Source organism: Sciurus vulgaris (genome assembly GCF_902686455.1).
Source record: "Sciurus vulgaris genome assembly, contig: HiC_scaffold_150_arrow_ctg1, whole genome shotgun sequence".
In the NCBI taxonomy this organism is placed as follows: Eukaryota; Metazoa; Chordata; class Mammalia; order Rodentia; family Sciuridae; genus Sciurus; species Sciurus vulgaris.
The window spans coordinates 159550-174219 of record NW_027632903.1 but is presented as its reverse complement, the minus strand read 5'-3'; the positions used below and the strand labels follow the sequence as shown (position 1 = coordinate 174219).

General features: G+C 42.7%; 1 pseudogene across 1 annotated transcript; it reads right to left on the bottom strand.

Annotated features, from left to right (window-relative positions):
* Positions 1-11721: 11721 nt before the first annotated feature.
* On the bottom strand, positions 11722-12863 carry LOC306652227 (cyclin-Y-like protein 1; annotated as a pseudogene). Its single transcript has 3 exons — positions 12522-12863; positions 12381-12420; positions 11722-12334 (listed from the first exon to the last, which is right to left on the bottom strand). The product of its transcript is annotated as a cyclin-Y-like protein 1 (transcript).
* Between the last annotated feature and the right edge of the window lie 1807 nt (positions 12864-14670).

Genomic DNA, 14670 nt, shown 5'->3' with positions numbered 1-14670 from the left:
CACATTCAAACTCAAACAAAAGTCTCAGAAATTTGTACATATCTTACGACTTTTGCAATGGACTTTGGTATTTCTTTTTGTATTCTCTATTCTGTTCTATTTTTTTTTTTAATATATGGTGCCAATTCATTAAACTTATTTTATGTTTCTCATATATTGTGACCAGCAGTTTGAAACCCAAGGTTCTGAAAAGCAGACAGCTCTGGGGAAGGTGGACTTCACACAGTATTGCTAAAAGCAGACACCACTGAGTGTTTGGTATGGGGATGTCTTTTTAAAGCCATCACCTGTGTTCCTTTTAATAAACAATGGTGATTGCCATGTCCTGTCTCATGGCTGAACTAAGCCAATGATCAAAAAAAAATGCATGAGATTTGTAGTAAGGCCACTTTGTGAAGAAATTCCTGAAATGATCTACATTGTAAACCAACATTGAAAAGGACTTAAGATAACATTCTAGCCCAAAGACTTTGAGTTCTGCTGAATCAGAGATCCTAGACTCCCACAGGAACTCTTTCCACCTGGAGACTCAACAGTGGTTTTATCAATTTAGTGAATGAGAGTTACATACCTGGAGATTGGAGCTACTTAGTTCCCTAAAGCAACAGGCTGGAAAAGGGTTTTCCATCTGGCTGAGGTGATTGATCCAAATTACCAAAGGAAATTGGACTGTTGCTATGCAAAAGTAGCAGAGAAAACAACACCGAGACTCCATTGATTGGTACCTCTGATCATTTCCTTGCTCAAATAGTAAACTTTAGTTGAAAAATCAAAACTACAACATTGGAGAGGGTTTGGGGAGCTTTTGGTTGAAGGATGCAAATATGAGGCAGAAGGAATCCACTCAAGGAATCTATTGTATAACTGAAGAATATGTAAACAAAGCTAAAAGGATTTTTTAGTACAAAGAGGGAGTCCCAAAGACAGAGCAGACCTTGGAGAGGACCAGCTCTGTGACTGAAACTCAGACTCATTGCAGAGGAGTGGATCTGGCCCTCCAGGTGAAGTTCACTGAGGCATACAGCTGGGCCTGGCAAATAAAATCACCACCCACCAAGGGGATGTGCCACACTGTCTCCATGCACCATGGCGAGGAATCTCTACCTCTCTTCTGAAGGAAGTTACCTGGGGGCCATGTCCCTTCAGGCAGAGGAAGGGATGTGTTGGGACCAGGAAGAGAAGCACATGTCTCTTGCAATGTACTTGCAGCAGGCAGGGAGTTATGTTGATAGGACTCAGGCCAGTTGTTATGAAGGTAGGCTGATGGGATAAAATCTAGGTGTAAGAAGGATCAGTGTGTCGGGAGAATTGAGAGAAGGGGAACTTGATGGACATATGAAGGGAGTTCCTGGGGGTGTCTGGGCTCAGAGAAGGTCTAAAAGAAGAGGGGCTGTACCTGACTTCACAGCTGGAGAGGAGCCTCTGGCAGTTACTGTTAATGTATGCGGTAAATGATCAGAAACCTCTTAAACCATCTGAAGCAAGATGTTTTGCTCAATCATGGCAAACCTATACACTAAAACATTTTGGGGCATTAGTAATAGGCATACAAAAAGCTTGGAATGTTATAGAAAAAGTTCATTTTGAATCTGGTGTGAAGGGAGCAGGGTACCAAAGAGCTTTTCAATATGAACACAGCGCAATGAAGTCAGGGAAATCAGGGTGAGGGGTGAATGCTTCCACAGACAATAGATTTCATTAAGTACTTTTCCAACTTCTTTTATCTTTAATTTTTATGTTAAGAATTATTTTATAAAAATAAGAAAGTTTTCTTCTTTTGCAAAGGACCTCTTCAATTTTACTGCTATTCCACTGTAAATTTGGAAAAATGAAGCTCCCATGGATAAGAGACTCTCCTGCATTAATGGGAACAAGGAGGATTCTTTACTGAAATGACTCCATCTGAGCTCTTCCTGCCAACTCCCAGGCCAAGATCAGGCAGCCAGTTGAGATCAGGGAGTAAGTACCATGAAGTGTTTCATGGGAGAATCAGTGACACAATGCCCATGTGAATTTCCAGACCCTAAAACTAAGGAGTCCATAATTATACCTCTGTTACACCTACAAATTTATCTAAGGGGGAAGTACATCAGAAGAATAGCCAGGGAAAGCATTTGTGGTGGACAGTGGCAGAAGTGTTATCAACAAAATAAAGGCATTTGGGGAGAGTTAACTCTGCTCTACTCCCCACTGGCCACTTTCCCTCTGAATCCTTTGGGCAGGGCCTTTGTTCTAATGAGCAAAATGATGAGAAAAAGCTAATGGGCCTGACGCCATAACATCAGGAAACTGAACAAAGGAACTTTTTCACCATATATTCTCCTATATGAGTCAGTTTCTACTGGTCCTCAAGTCATCAGGAGCTCTGCAGTTTTCACTTGTGAGGAATACAACTTGAAACCAACACCATGCATCTACCCCTTCCAGGTGACCGCAGGGGATACAGGCATGGTTCCAATCCATGAAACCCAGGGCCTAGGGGACTGTGATCTATGGTGCTCTGCAGAAGCCCACTTCCTGAGCAATAAACAGAATTTGATTTTCTGTCAATGGTAGTTGTGCTCACAAGCCAGTCTCAGGTAAATGGAGGATGCTTTCCTGAAATAAATTTGGGGTTTGGTTGCTGCTGTGGGGCAATGAGACCAGCTGCCATTTACATGGGCTCTCACTAGGTTTGGCTCATGATGGGACTTACTGTACTGATGAGATCTCACAATGGCCTTGTGTGTGTGAGTGTATGTATATGTGTGTGTGGGGTAGTCATCTCTTTTGTACAGGCAAAATGCTGGAGCTTCAAAAGGTAGCTGCTGAGACTGGATGAGACAATTGAAACCAGCCAACAACCACAGCTTGTCCAATTCAAGTCCTATGCTCCTCACTCCATTTCTGATATTCTTCTTAACCTCCCTCAATTTGATTTGCTACACCAAAATCCCATTTCACATTTACAGGTAAAATAAAAGCAATATTCTAGATTTACTAATTTTGAAAGATTTTCATGACATCAACCCAGAACATAATTATTGGGACAGACCATATTCTCTTGGCACAAAGACTATGTATGATCTGAGAGTCATCCTGCCCAATGCTGTCTGAAGATACACTACAGTTGGCATGCAGAAGGTTTAAAACTATTTTAATTAGCATTCAATAAGTAAACATAAAACCAGAAGCTTTTACATAAAAGCTTACCATTATGTATTTGTAAAGCATTGAATAATATGGGGTATGTATCCCCAGTTGGCAAAAAGTGTCTGAGCCCTTTTAACTCACAGCCCATCAAAGCCCTCTCCAGGTACTTTCAGTCTCCTGAAGACTCGGTTTAACAGATAGACCTGGCTGCAGAAGTTCATTTTCTCAACCTGCACTGCAGGGGCATGAAGCTGCCCAAGACCAGAGGTCCAGATGAGGGGTTCTTATTCCCTGGGTGCCTGCTCATGGTGTAAGGAATGCTAAAGAGTATTGTGTACACACCATGGAGCAGAGGACACTACCATAGATCACCCCCTATCCAAATTCTTTGTAAACCATTTTATCATAATCCACATTTCCTCATAATAATATTAACCATTTATTTAACAGCTATGTGCCAATATTATTTCATAGAGTCCCCACAAAACCTCAGGAACTGATCTCTATTGTGATTTCTTTAAGTATGAGAAATAATGGTGGTATTTTCCCATCACATAAGTATCAAGTTAACTGATACATTTTTTCCTCTAGTATTTTCTTAAAATTTATATAGAAGAACTCAGTATTGTATTGTATTCCTCACATTAACTTAGCAATATTTTATTGTTCTTGCTAGATTCTTGAGCTACTTGAACAGGTATCAGAAGCTATTGCTTCAAAAAAAGGAAATGAGATAAAATTTCAGTCTGAGTTTGAAAAATAAACATGAATAAATAGGGATGGTGCCTTTGATGAGAGGAAAGCAAATTCATTCTGGTCTTAAGAAGTCATTATTTGCTTCTATTTGAAAATGGCCTCTCAGATGTCTGATTGAAACAAATGGACCTCCTCTCAGGTGTCTGCTAGAGATAGTGTGGGCTAAGGTGTAGATACTAGATTATTCCCAGAATATCAAACACACCTGTGCCCACAAGGTAGGGAGCAGGTGTGTTGGCAGAATGGGGAGGATTCTCTAAAAAGGAATAAAGATGTGCATGTGGAATTAAGAGCCCCCATGCTGCCCCCATGCAGCATGCCCTGAGCACACTCTTTCCCCTTCATCATGCAAATTTCCTCTTCATCCAAACTGAGAGGTCTCCTGACCCTCAGGAGCTGCTGAAACAGATAGACCATGTCGGGAACCATGGCTTTGAACAAACACAAGGAGCAAGTTCTCCTTAAATGCATCCACATGGAGCCTGGGATGTGTTTGCAGGCTTCTTGCTCCTTATTCTTGTCACTGTAATTACTGTCTTACTTCATTCATTTATAATAAGCTGCTCCTCTAACAGTTGTGACTCAAATGCAGTATTTATCCTTAGCTGCTCTGCAGTACCTGTTTCTCTTTTGATGTGCTGTCAACATCTATTTTAGATATTGCTGTGCTCTGGTACCCTGCCATCTGCATTTTACCAAACTTTGTTTCTCAGCATGAACCTAAATTAACAGAGCGTTTCTCTGGGCAGAGTACTATCAATGGTACAATGGGAATGTCTATCAGGGAAATAGATGAACTTTGATAATGAAGGGGATGAACTGGAGCCATAATAAGCAACTATATCATAAATGAGCATAAATTATATTGTTAGTGCTATTTAAAATTTTACATGGTACAGAGCCTTGCAATTAAGCATATTCAATTATTGCAGTCAGAGGATTTTTCAATAAAGATTCTCACTGTGGCCCAACAGTCCATTTGAAGCTTCTGTGGTTCAATGAAATTCAAAACCAGCCATAAAAGAATCCATCACTGTAGACCCAGAAGAAACCTCTGGGCCAAGTGCCTAAAGTTTAGCAGCTTTTTGAAAGAAATATTTGAGGATTTAGAGTAAATCACAATGACTATGACCTCTCTTTATGGTTGTAAAAATATTGAGTTGGATTCCAAATATCATTGTGGTTTGGTCAACTTCTTTTTTAATGGTGCTGGGGATGGAAACCTGGACTTCACACATGCCAGGTGAGCCTCTACCATTGAGTCACATCCCTAGTCTTGGTCAACTTAGTTCTAATAAGAAAAGGAAAAAAATGTATACAGAAATTTGGAAGAAAAAATAATCCCCAAATTTTGCAAGTGTTGAAAATCTCTTTTAAGCTTTAAAAGCATACAATCCATAAATATTTCCTGATTTATATTAAAGATAAAAGGACTCTTGTAAAACATGGTATAAAATATATTCTTAAATGTAATTGAAAATGTGTTCTGAAGATCATCAAATGTCCAATGTTCAAATTTCCTTTCCTGTCAGAGTCTTCTTTTTTAAACTCTATAAACTATAATTTATACATGTTGTCCCTTTTTCTTCTGTGGATGAGCAGGGCTGCTTGCCAATTCACTTTCTTTCCACCAAACTAATCAAATCCATTGATTACATTTATCTTCAGTGGAGTCTCTGCTGCTCATTCCATCATGACCAAGCTTGGTTTTCATTAGGAGTTAAAGTAAATAACCCAATCACAGAGACAAAGCCAGGCTTAGCTTGGATTCAAAATTGAATTATGTTACCAGTGTAGTGGAAAGTTGCATCATTGGACTCTTAGCTTGCAGCAAAAATAGAAATGTTTTGAAATTAAACTGGATCATCTGAGCATATTGTGTTTTGCATTTGGATCAATTAGCACAACGTTTAATTGCTTATTAGGAAGTAAAGAAATGGTTTCTTTCAAGTTATCTTACCATGGTCAACCAGCAGAATATTCCAAAAGGGCAACTGCACTTGAAGAGTGATTGCTGAAAATGGTTCAGTAATGGATTTCAGTGAATCATGGGGGAATAAATTCTATGCATGTTCCCACTTAACCTCATAAGTGCTTTCCAACAGCAGAAAAAAATGTTTTCAATTTAAACTTTCATTTGAAACCAGGAGTTCATTCCGGGCAGACAACTGCTGTTAAAGACTTCCTTAAAATTGTTCACCAAGGTATTTTAAGATCATCTTGTGTATTTGATGATCTTTACAGTCCCAATTTGCTCCCAGAGGATCAGAATCCTGTCTGTGAGGGCTTTCTTGTTAGCTCAGTTTGTGCAGGTGCATGGAACTGTCATTTGAATGTGCTGCCTCAAAATAGCTTAGAAGTGCAGAGGAGGAGCAGTTCCATCAAGTTGCTTCAACATACACATACACACTGTGTTCTCTATGAGTCCCACTTTGCTCCCAAGGGATGTGGCTCCTGTGTATGAGAGTTTTCTTGTTAGTCCACTTTGTGAATTTGCATGGACCTGTGCTTTGGATGTGCTGCCTCAAAATAGCAAGTGATGAGGATCAGTTCCAGCAAGCAGGTTCAACCAACACATAGGCACTTTGTTTTCTTTAAGTGTATGATTGTTTGTATATGGATCAATTATCACGAAGCATAAGTGCTTACCAGCAAGTAAAGGAAAGGCTTCTAATCACTGACTCTGTACCAGTGGTAACTGAATATACATTCCAAAAGGGCAACTGAGGTTAAAGATTGATTCCTGAAAATGTTTCACTAATGGATTCCAATGGCTCTTGGGGGAACAGAGCCTCTGCTTGGTCCCACTTTGATCACAGGGGTTGGTCTTTGTGGCTTCCAGAGTTCTCCTGTTCTACCATTTTGTGTGTGCTAAAAAGAGTTTAGAAGGTCTGCAGAGGAGCAGGGTCAGCAAACACCTTCCACTTGGAGGTACTACTCTGAACTCAATGAGAATATGTTTGTTTTGGATGAATAGGACAGAAATGTAAGAGATTTCCAGCCCCAAAAGAAACAGTTTCAATTCAAACTGTATCATTGAAATCAGAAGCACATTCCCAGCACAAAACCGCAATGGAAGAGGTTTCATAATATGTTTAACAGATGGATTTCACTGAGACTTTGTGAATCTGATCATCCCTACAGTCCCAATTGGCTCCAAGATGTCAATGCTCCTTTCCACGAAAGCTCTCTTGTTAGACTACTTTGTGTAATAGGACTGAACTGAGGTTTGTGTGTGCTTGCTGAAAGCAACTTACATGTGCTGAGGACAAGCAGATCCAGCAAGGAGTTTCAATGTCAAGGCACTCACTCTGTTCAAATACCATATGATAGTTTGTATTTGAATGACTTATCCCAAAGCATAAGTGCTTACCAGAAATACTGATAAGGTTTCCATTCAAAGCCTTTGAACCAGTGGTAACTGGCAGCATATTCCAGAAGGGCAACTGCAGTTGAATTGTGGTGGTTGAAAAAATTTCACTAATGAATTTCACTGAGTCCTTGGGAAATCAGTTCTTCTGCATGGCCCCATATAGATCCAAGTGGCTGGTGCTTGTAGTCATGAGCAGTGGTATAAATGTGTAGTCTAAAAAGAACCTAGAAAACATGCAGAGGAGCAGGGTCAGCAAATAGGTTCAACTTGGAGGCACTTCACTCTTTTCAATAAGAATATGTTGTTTTGCATTTGGATGATTATGCATGAAATATAAGAGCTTTAGAGCAACAGAAGAAACACTTTCAATTCAAAGTGTATCTTTCAAAGTATGAGCACATTCCCAGCAGACAACTGCAGTTGAAGAGTTTTCTGAAAATGTTTCACAAAAGGTTTCCAATGAGAATTTGTGACTTTGATCAACTGTGCAATCTCACTTGACTCCCAGACATGAGTGTTCCAATCTGCAAGATCTCTCTTCATGCACCAGTTAATGTAATAGGACTGAACTAATGTTTGAATGTACTGGCTCAAAACAGCTTAAAATTGCTGAAGAGGAGCAGATTCAGCAAGTAGGTTCAATGTACAGTCACTCACTTTTCTCAGTGAGTGCCTTGTGTTTTGCTTTTCAGTTAGCTCAAAGATTAAGTGCTTAACACCAAGAAATGGTTTCCTTTCAATGTCCTAGTGATTGCAGCAATATTTCAGTAATGGAATTCATTGACTCTTTGGGAAGAGATCCTATGCATGCTCCCACTTTTCATGATAGGTGATTTTCAGCAAGAGAAGAAACCTTTTCAATGTAAACTATCATTTGAAACCAGGAGCCCATTCTCAGCAGACATCTGCTGTTATATATGTTCTTAAAAATTTTCACAAACAGATTTCAAATAGATCTTGTGGTTTTGATCATCCTTACAGTCCCACTTTGCTCCTAGGTGATGGGGCTTCTGTGTACAAGAGATTTCTTATTAACCCAATTTTTGAATTAGTATGATCTGTGGTTTGAATGTGCTTCCTCAAAACAGCAAGTGATTAATAGCAAACCTGATGTATACTGATATGAATGTGGGAGATGTGCAAACAAAAAATGAGTAGTCAAATAACTACATAGTTCCTACAATGTTTGAAATGACTGAAGGAATAAATCACATGAGGTCTAGAGTGTTCTTAGTTCCTGGAATTTTGGTTTTGTTAGATACCAAAAATATACAAGTATTGTGCTGGGTATTTTGGCAACTAATCTTTCTAAATTTCTCATGTAAGTTTCTGGCATGGAAATAGATTCAAAGAACTTAACTCAATACTGCATGATTTCAGGAAAGGTCAACTGATACAAATGGTAAGCACATTTTAAATTGTGAACAGAAAGAATCTTTTGCTAAGTGTCCAGACAGATTGATCATAACCCAAACATAGAGGTCAAAATTCAGTCAAGTTTGTGGCCTGGTAAAACTGCTTTCTAATACACCTATGGAAGCTCCATCAGACTTATTCACCACGTGAACATGTTGGCTAACAAGACTGTAAACCTTGAGTCTCTGTGACAAGGAGCTGGGCGTTCTTGCTGCCTCAGCCCAGCCTTGCAGGGGCCACCCCAGAGGATGCTTCTCAAGGTGGGATGCCTTCTCTCCTGCTCTGTTCCCGTGAGGTCCCAGCCCCCACACAGGCTCCATGGCCACCCTGAGACCATTGCTTTGAGCATCAACCTCAAGATGGATTGCAAGCTCCCACTCAGAGTTCGCAGCCACACATGGCAGGCCTGGTGAGGACTGGCTGCTGAGCCTGTGCACTGCTGCCTCCTACCCTGGCCAGCAGCTCAGGCAGCAGAACGGCTTCTGCTCTGAAGCCCACCCTGTCTACCATGAAACTGAACTCCCAAGATGCTCTCTTCCCCATTTATCTTTTGGGCACAGGAACATAGTAAGAATGCAAATTAAATTCAAAATGCCATTTTTCTATGATAGTACACTTACTAAGTTCAACACAAAGGAGCCAGGAAATGCAGAAGAGGAGCCTTCACCTGCATCAGCCCCCACAGCTCAGGCACTGCCTATTAAGCCATCATTTTAAGTACCTTGTGATGTGGAGGCTCCAGGTCGTGTGACAGCCTGCTCTGCTCTGCTCCCATTGTTTGCTCGCCCCTGCAAGGCTGGGCTGAGGCAGCAAGGATGCCCAGCTCCTTATCACAGAGACTCAAGGTTTACAGTCTTGTTAGCACAAGACAGCAGCCACGGCACATTTGACCTGTCAAATTTTATTCATTAAAGCAATCTGTCCTGGCCCACCAGCCCCCATCCAAGCCCTCATTGTGCTGTTTTGGGAATTCTGGTGACCTCCCTGCTTCTCTCTGTCCTTCTCCATGTGGTCATTGTGAACACTGTTGCCTCTTGCCAACCTGGCTCAGGTCCCCGCAGGGCTGGCCTCACCTCTGAAACCAAACACAGGTTCATGGCCCAGCACAGGGGTGCTGGCCAGCCTCAGCTTCCAGAGTGGACTGTCACACTCCTGGCTCACCTGGTCATAGACTATGGCCAGCCTGATCTCTGCTGGCTGCTGGGCTGGTGGTGCCCACAGAGCCTCCCTTGACCTTACAGCCTGTCTCCACCAGCCTGTTTTGTCTGTCTTCCACAGCTCAGCTCAGGGCTCGCAGGGTGAGGAACCCTCTGCCTGCTGACTAGTCCCGAGTTGGGGGCTCAGGCAGAGCTGCTGTTGAACCCACCTTTATGGTTTCTTGGAGGCTGCCCTTGGACCTACCACCTAACCCAGTCTAGCTTGGTGTCTTCAGCAGTATGACAGGATTGGCAGCTCTCAGGTACTCTGCAAGAACTCAGTGAGCTCTCTCTTTGAGTGGTTAGAATTTCCGGAGCACCTACAGGGGCCAGGCACTCCTCTTGGCTCTGGGTGTGTGGGAATGAGCCAGCTAGTCCACCATGAGAGGAGGACGGTGTGACACATCCACTCCCTGGGGCACACTTCTGCAGGGCTCCTTTCCCACTGGTGGCTGAATCATCACTAGCCTGACCCTGGGGCAGCAGCTCCCCCAGACTGTCTGGGCAGCTAGACTAGCTGTGAAGCCCAGGGGTGTCTTCCACTTATAGGAGATGCCTCAGGGAATTGTCCCCTCCACCGCCCTGCTTTCTCACAGAGCCTGTTGAATGAGGGGTGTGAGGAGATAGACAGAGGGCACAGCCACCACTGCGGCTGCTTCTGTGGGAGGCAGGCGGCCTGTCCACATGGGGCTTTGTTGGGTGAGAGTTTTGGAAACTGTGTGATGCTAAATAAAAGGTGCAGTTAGAATATGTTTTAAGAGCTGAGCTCTTGACACACACAGAATAAAGATTAAGAGCATAAATCAGGAGACCAGCAACAACATATTCTGACTATGTATTTGCCTATGTATTTTGTTGCATAGCTGATTTTTAATCTTTATGTACAAAAAAGGAAGGGCCATACCCAGTTCTTTCTTTTTTCTCCCTCCCTCTGTCCTTAATGAATTCTCACTACAGGAGGAAATCTAACTTTTAAGAAAGTTCTTAAATTCTACACGCCTAACTCTTCAGCCTTTGCATTAATATATATTTTTCTTTTTTTAAATCTTTTAATAAATTTACTTAAAAGAGGAAAATTATCAGAAAGTGAGAAGCACCATTAACAGTTCACAAAAAATGCAATGTGGACCCACAGAAGTAAGCAGTCAATAGGTGATACATTCTCTTTATGACCCAAAACATGCCAAAATGCTAATAAGTAGTGCCTGCAAGATATATGAATAGCAGGTGTTATTCAGTAGCTTTTTGGTTTAAACTGACTGCCAATAATGACTAGCAGTTTCAATGATATGACACAGTGGGAAGGAAGAAAAATGCTACACTTGCTCCTAAGTGGCTTAATGAGTGTTAATGTGGGCTGGGGGAGTGCCAGCACATGTTTAGCACATGCTAGGCCCTGTTTTTGAGCCCCAACATCACAAAAAAATTTTAAAAATGAAAGTACCATGTTTTAAAGGTAATACTGCATCAATTCTAAAGGCATATGCAGCAGTGGGGAAGGGGAAGAAAAACAGGAAAAACAAAAAGTTATATGGTTAGTGTCTTTTAAAGTCTAAACATTTAAATGTTTAATTAAAAAACCTCACATAGTTCACAGCTATTGGCCTACATAGTAAGCAAATATCTGCATGTGGATTAAGAGCTTTTGCTTTGGAGTGGTTTTTGTTAACTCCGTTTACATTAAAAAGGACAGAAAGTGTGTTTGTTGCTTTGACAAGTTCCCATTCTTTCCTATGGAGTGCAACTGTCATTGTCCATGAGTCTCTTGAATTCGAGGTCTTTCCTTCTGATGAAAATACTAACTTTGCTGATTTTTGAGGAAGAGCACTGATATTTCATCCAGTCTTTGTAGATGAGAGGCTTGTGATGTTATCACCCCTCAATTCTCCCTTTTAAGAGAGGATAGCATTAGAGTGCTGAATACCAATGAAATTATCAACATTGAAAGACCTTCTCATAGCAGCTCTACATAAGTCTTTGTATTGGTCTTCACACAATCTTGAAATGGCCTCTAGGTTTTGTGCTCTTTCTTTGCTGAGAGGAGCAAACAGAAAATTCAGGTTGTTGTCTTCGGCTAAGGAGCGAAGGTCAAAGTAGTATTTGGCATAAACACTGGCAGGAACATTAATATTAAACTGGAGTAGCTCCAAGAAGTTCCTTTCCATCTCATTCATGTCCTCAACTGTAATGTCCTTGAGCATCTGGCAGTAATCCACATTCCATACAGCCTGATCCTCCCAAACCTTGGAGGCAAGAAGAATGGCTCCCAAAACAATTCTTTTCCAGTTAGTGGGACAAATGTCGATCTCAGCATAAGTTAAAAGCCTTTCTAAGTAGACCAAAGTTACTATTGCACATTCATCTGTTAGCTGTGCAGCACTAAAAAGAGTAGGAACAAATCTGTAAATAAATTTGTGTTCAGGGTCATGCTTAAAGCACTCCTCTGGAAACTTTTCTCGTGTGAGTGGATGTGATCTCTCATCAAATATATCCAGGGATCTATTTGCATCTCTGTTCTTTATGTGGTAATATATTGCTAAGGTCACACATTTTATTGTGGTTCTAAGATTAGGCTGGCTGACTGTGCTGTCATGTAGAAATATTGTTGAGCATGAGCTATACTTTTAAGTAAGCTGCCCTGGAGATACATGGTTTAAATGGTTGCTCTTCCTCTTTTCATGCACATCTGTCTGAGATTTGCTCAGGAAAATTGTGCTTGCCCTTGGATGGTCAGAAGGGTTTGATTCCAAAGCTAGATCTTCGGGCATCTTGCAGTCACTGATGTGCTGCAGGTGGTGTCCCTCGCCGGCTCTGAAATCTAACTCTGCTGGCTCCACGGCAGCGGGCGCCGGCGCTATGGCCACCGCCACTGCCTCCCCAGCCGCCGCCTCATAGAGCTCAGACTCCTAGTCTGGCTCCGCCCGCTCTGTGCGACGGCCCAGCTTTGGGCTGGCATTGGTGGACACGCAACAGGTCAGCGTGTTCCGCATGGGGCGCCTCTGCTCCTCGCCGCCGCCTCAGCCTGTGCCTTCACTCGCCCTGGACTCTGCCGCGCTCAGTGGCCGCCCCCTCCTCCAACAATGGCGTGGCCAGCGCCGGCAGCCCCGGGCTATGCCCGGGCTGCTCCGCACATGCAGACGCGGCCTCGCCGGCGGCTTGCCTCCTGGACCCGCTGCCCGGCCCGGGCAGGGCTCAGGCCTTGGCCGCATGGCTGCCTCCACGCCGCGGCTGCCTCCTTAGAGCCGACTAGTCTCTACATTTTTCTTTATATTTGACTTCACTGACAGCTAAATTACACACCCTTAATTGAATTAACGCAAATTAGACCTGAACGGATTGGGAATGGAGACTTGGAATGCTTATCAAGAGCTTTCTTATCTGAAGCTCAAGAATGCAGTCTCTCTCCTTTGGGGCCAGAGACTTTTCCAGTCTCAGGGATCTTGTCCCAACTCCAGCCATAAGTACAGCAGTGTTGGCCAGTGTTCAGAGAAGCCCAGTATCAGGTGACCATTGACTGACTGGATGGTAACTTGACTCACTGCCAAAACCCCACAGGTCTCACACCTTCCCTCCTCTTCCTAGGGTGGTGGATTTGTATATGTCTACATCTGAATGAGGTGAGAAATATGTTATTTATGCAAGAAGAAAGATGTGCTTAGGAAGAGTTTTAATTTGGTCTGAGTCCTTTAGTACTTTCAAAAGGACTTTTCTCCACACCCTACCCCCACCTAAGAATAAAAGAAACATATATTAATTCCAGAAAATGTAGAAAAAGCAGCATCTCAGGTAGGGGACATGACTGTTAAGAAATATAAACCACATCCAACTGGCTTAAGCAAAATTCAGTTTATTCGATGCATAGCCTGCATTTCCCAGAATTGGCAGGAGGTTTTACAAACTAGGATTAGAAAGTGGAAATGAATCATAGAAGTCATGGGAGGTAGGGGAGCTGGAGCGGTGGATACAGTGGAAGGAAGTTTCTGGTCAGCTCCTGTCTGCTGTGATAAATAGCTTGGAACTCTTCTTTTTCTTGCACCATTAATTCATAAGGATGCATACTCTTGAGCGAGGGCATCCAACTGGCTGGATGAAGTCATATGATCTTTTTCTAGTTGGACCTCCTGATTCTTGTAGAGAAAGGAGGACATCTGAAATTACCTGGCTACCAGTGGTAAAGACTTGAAGTAAAATATGAGTGTGGCAAACACACTCCTTGAGGACACCCACTAGCCATGATTTTTATCCCCTGTTATGTAGGTCACTCTCACGCTGAACCAGAGCCAGTCTGTCCTACCATTGGATTATGGGAAAGGACAGAGTGCATGGCTTCTGGGGCAGCTCATGGGAGGCTCTGTGCTTCCACTTTGGTCTCTTTTGCTGCTCACTCTTGGAGAAGCCGCTGTCTTGTCACAAGATGTTTGAGCTGCATGTGGAGAAGCCCATGGCAGGAGAAACTGGGTCCACCTCCAGGATGGACTTGCAGCCACATGAGAGTTGCCCACGGTAGAAGAACCCACCCCATCCTAGCCAAGCTTCCACAGGAGACTGCAGCTCCAGCGACAGCAAAGCTGCAGCCTCCTGAAAGGCTCTGAGTCAGAACTGCTACTTAGCTGCTCCCAGATTCCACCTCCCCAAACATCATGAGGGGAAATAAATATTTATTATTGCTTTAAGAGGCTGAGTTTGGGAGTGAGCAATACATAACTAAAACATTGTCCCACCTAGAGCCCAGGAGAGACTTTTACCTGACTGCTGGATGAGCTGTTGCTAATGTCCCCACCGGTTATTTTCCCCAGA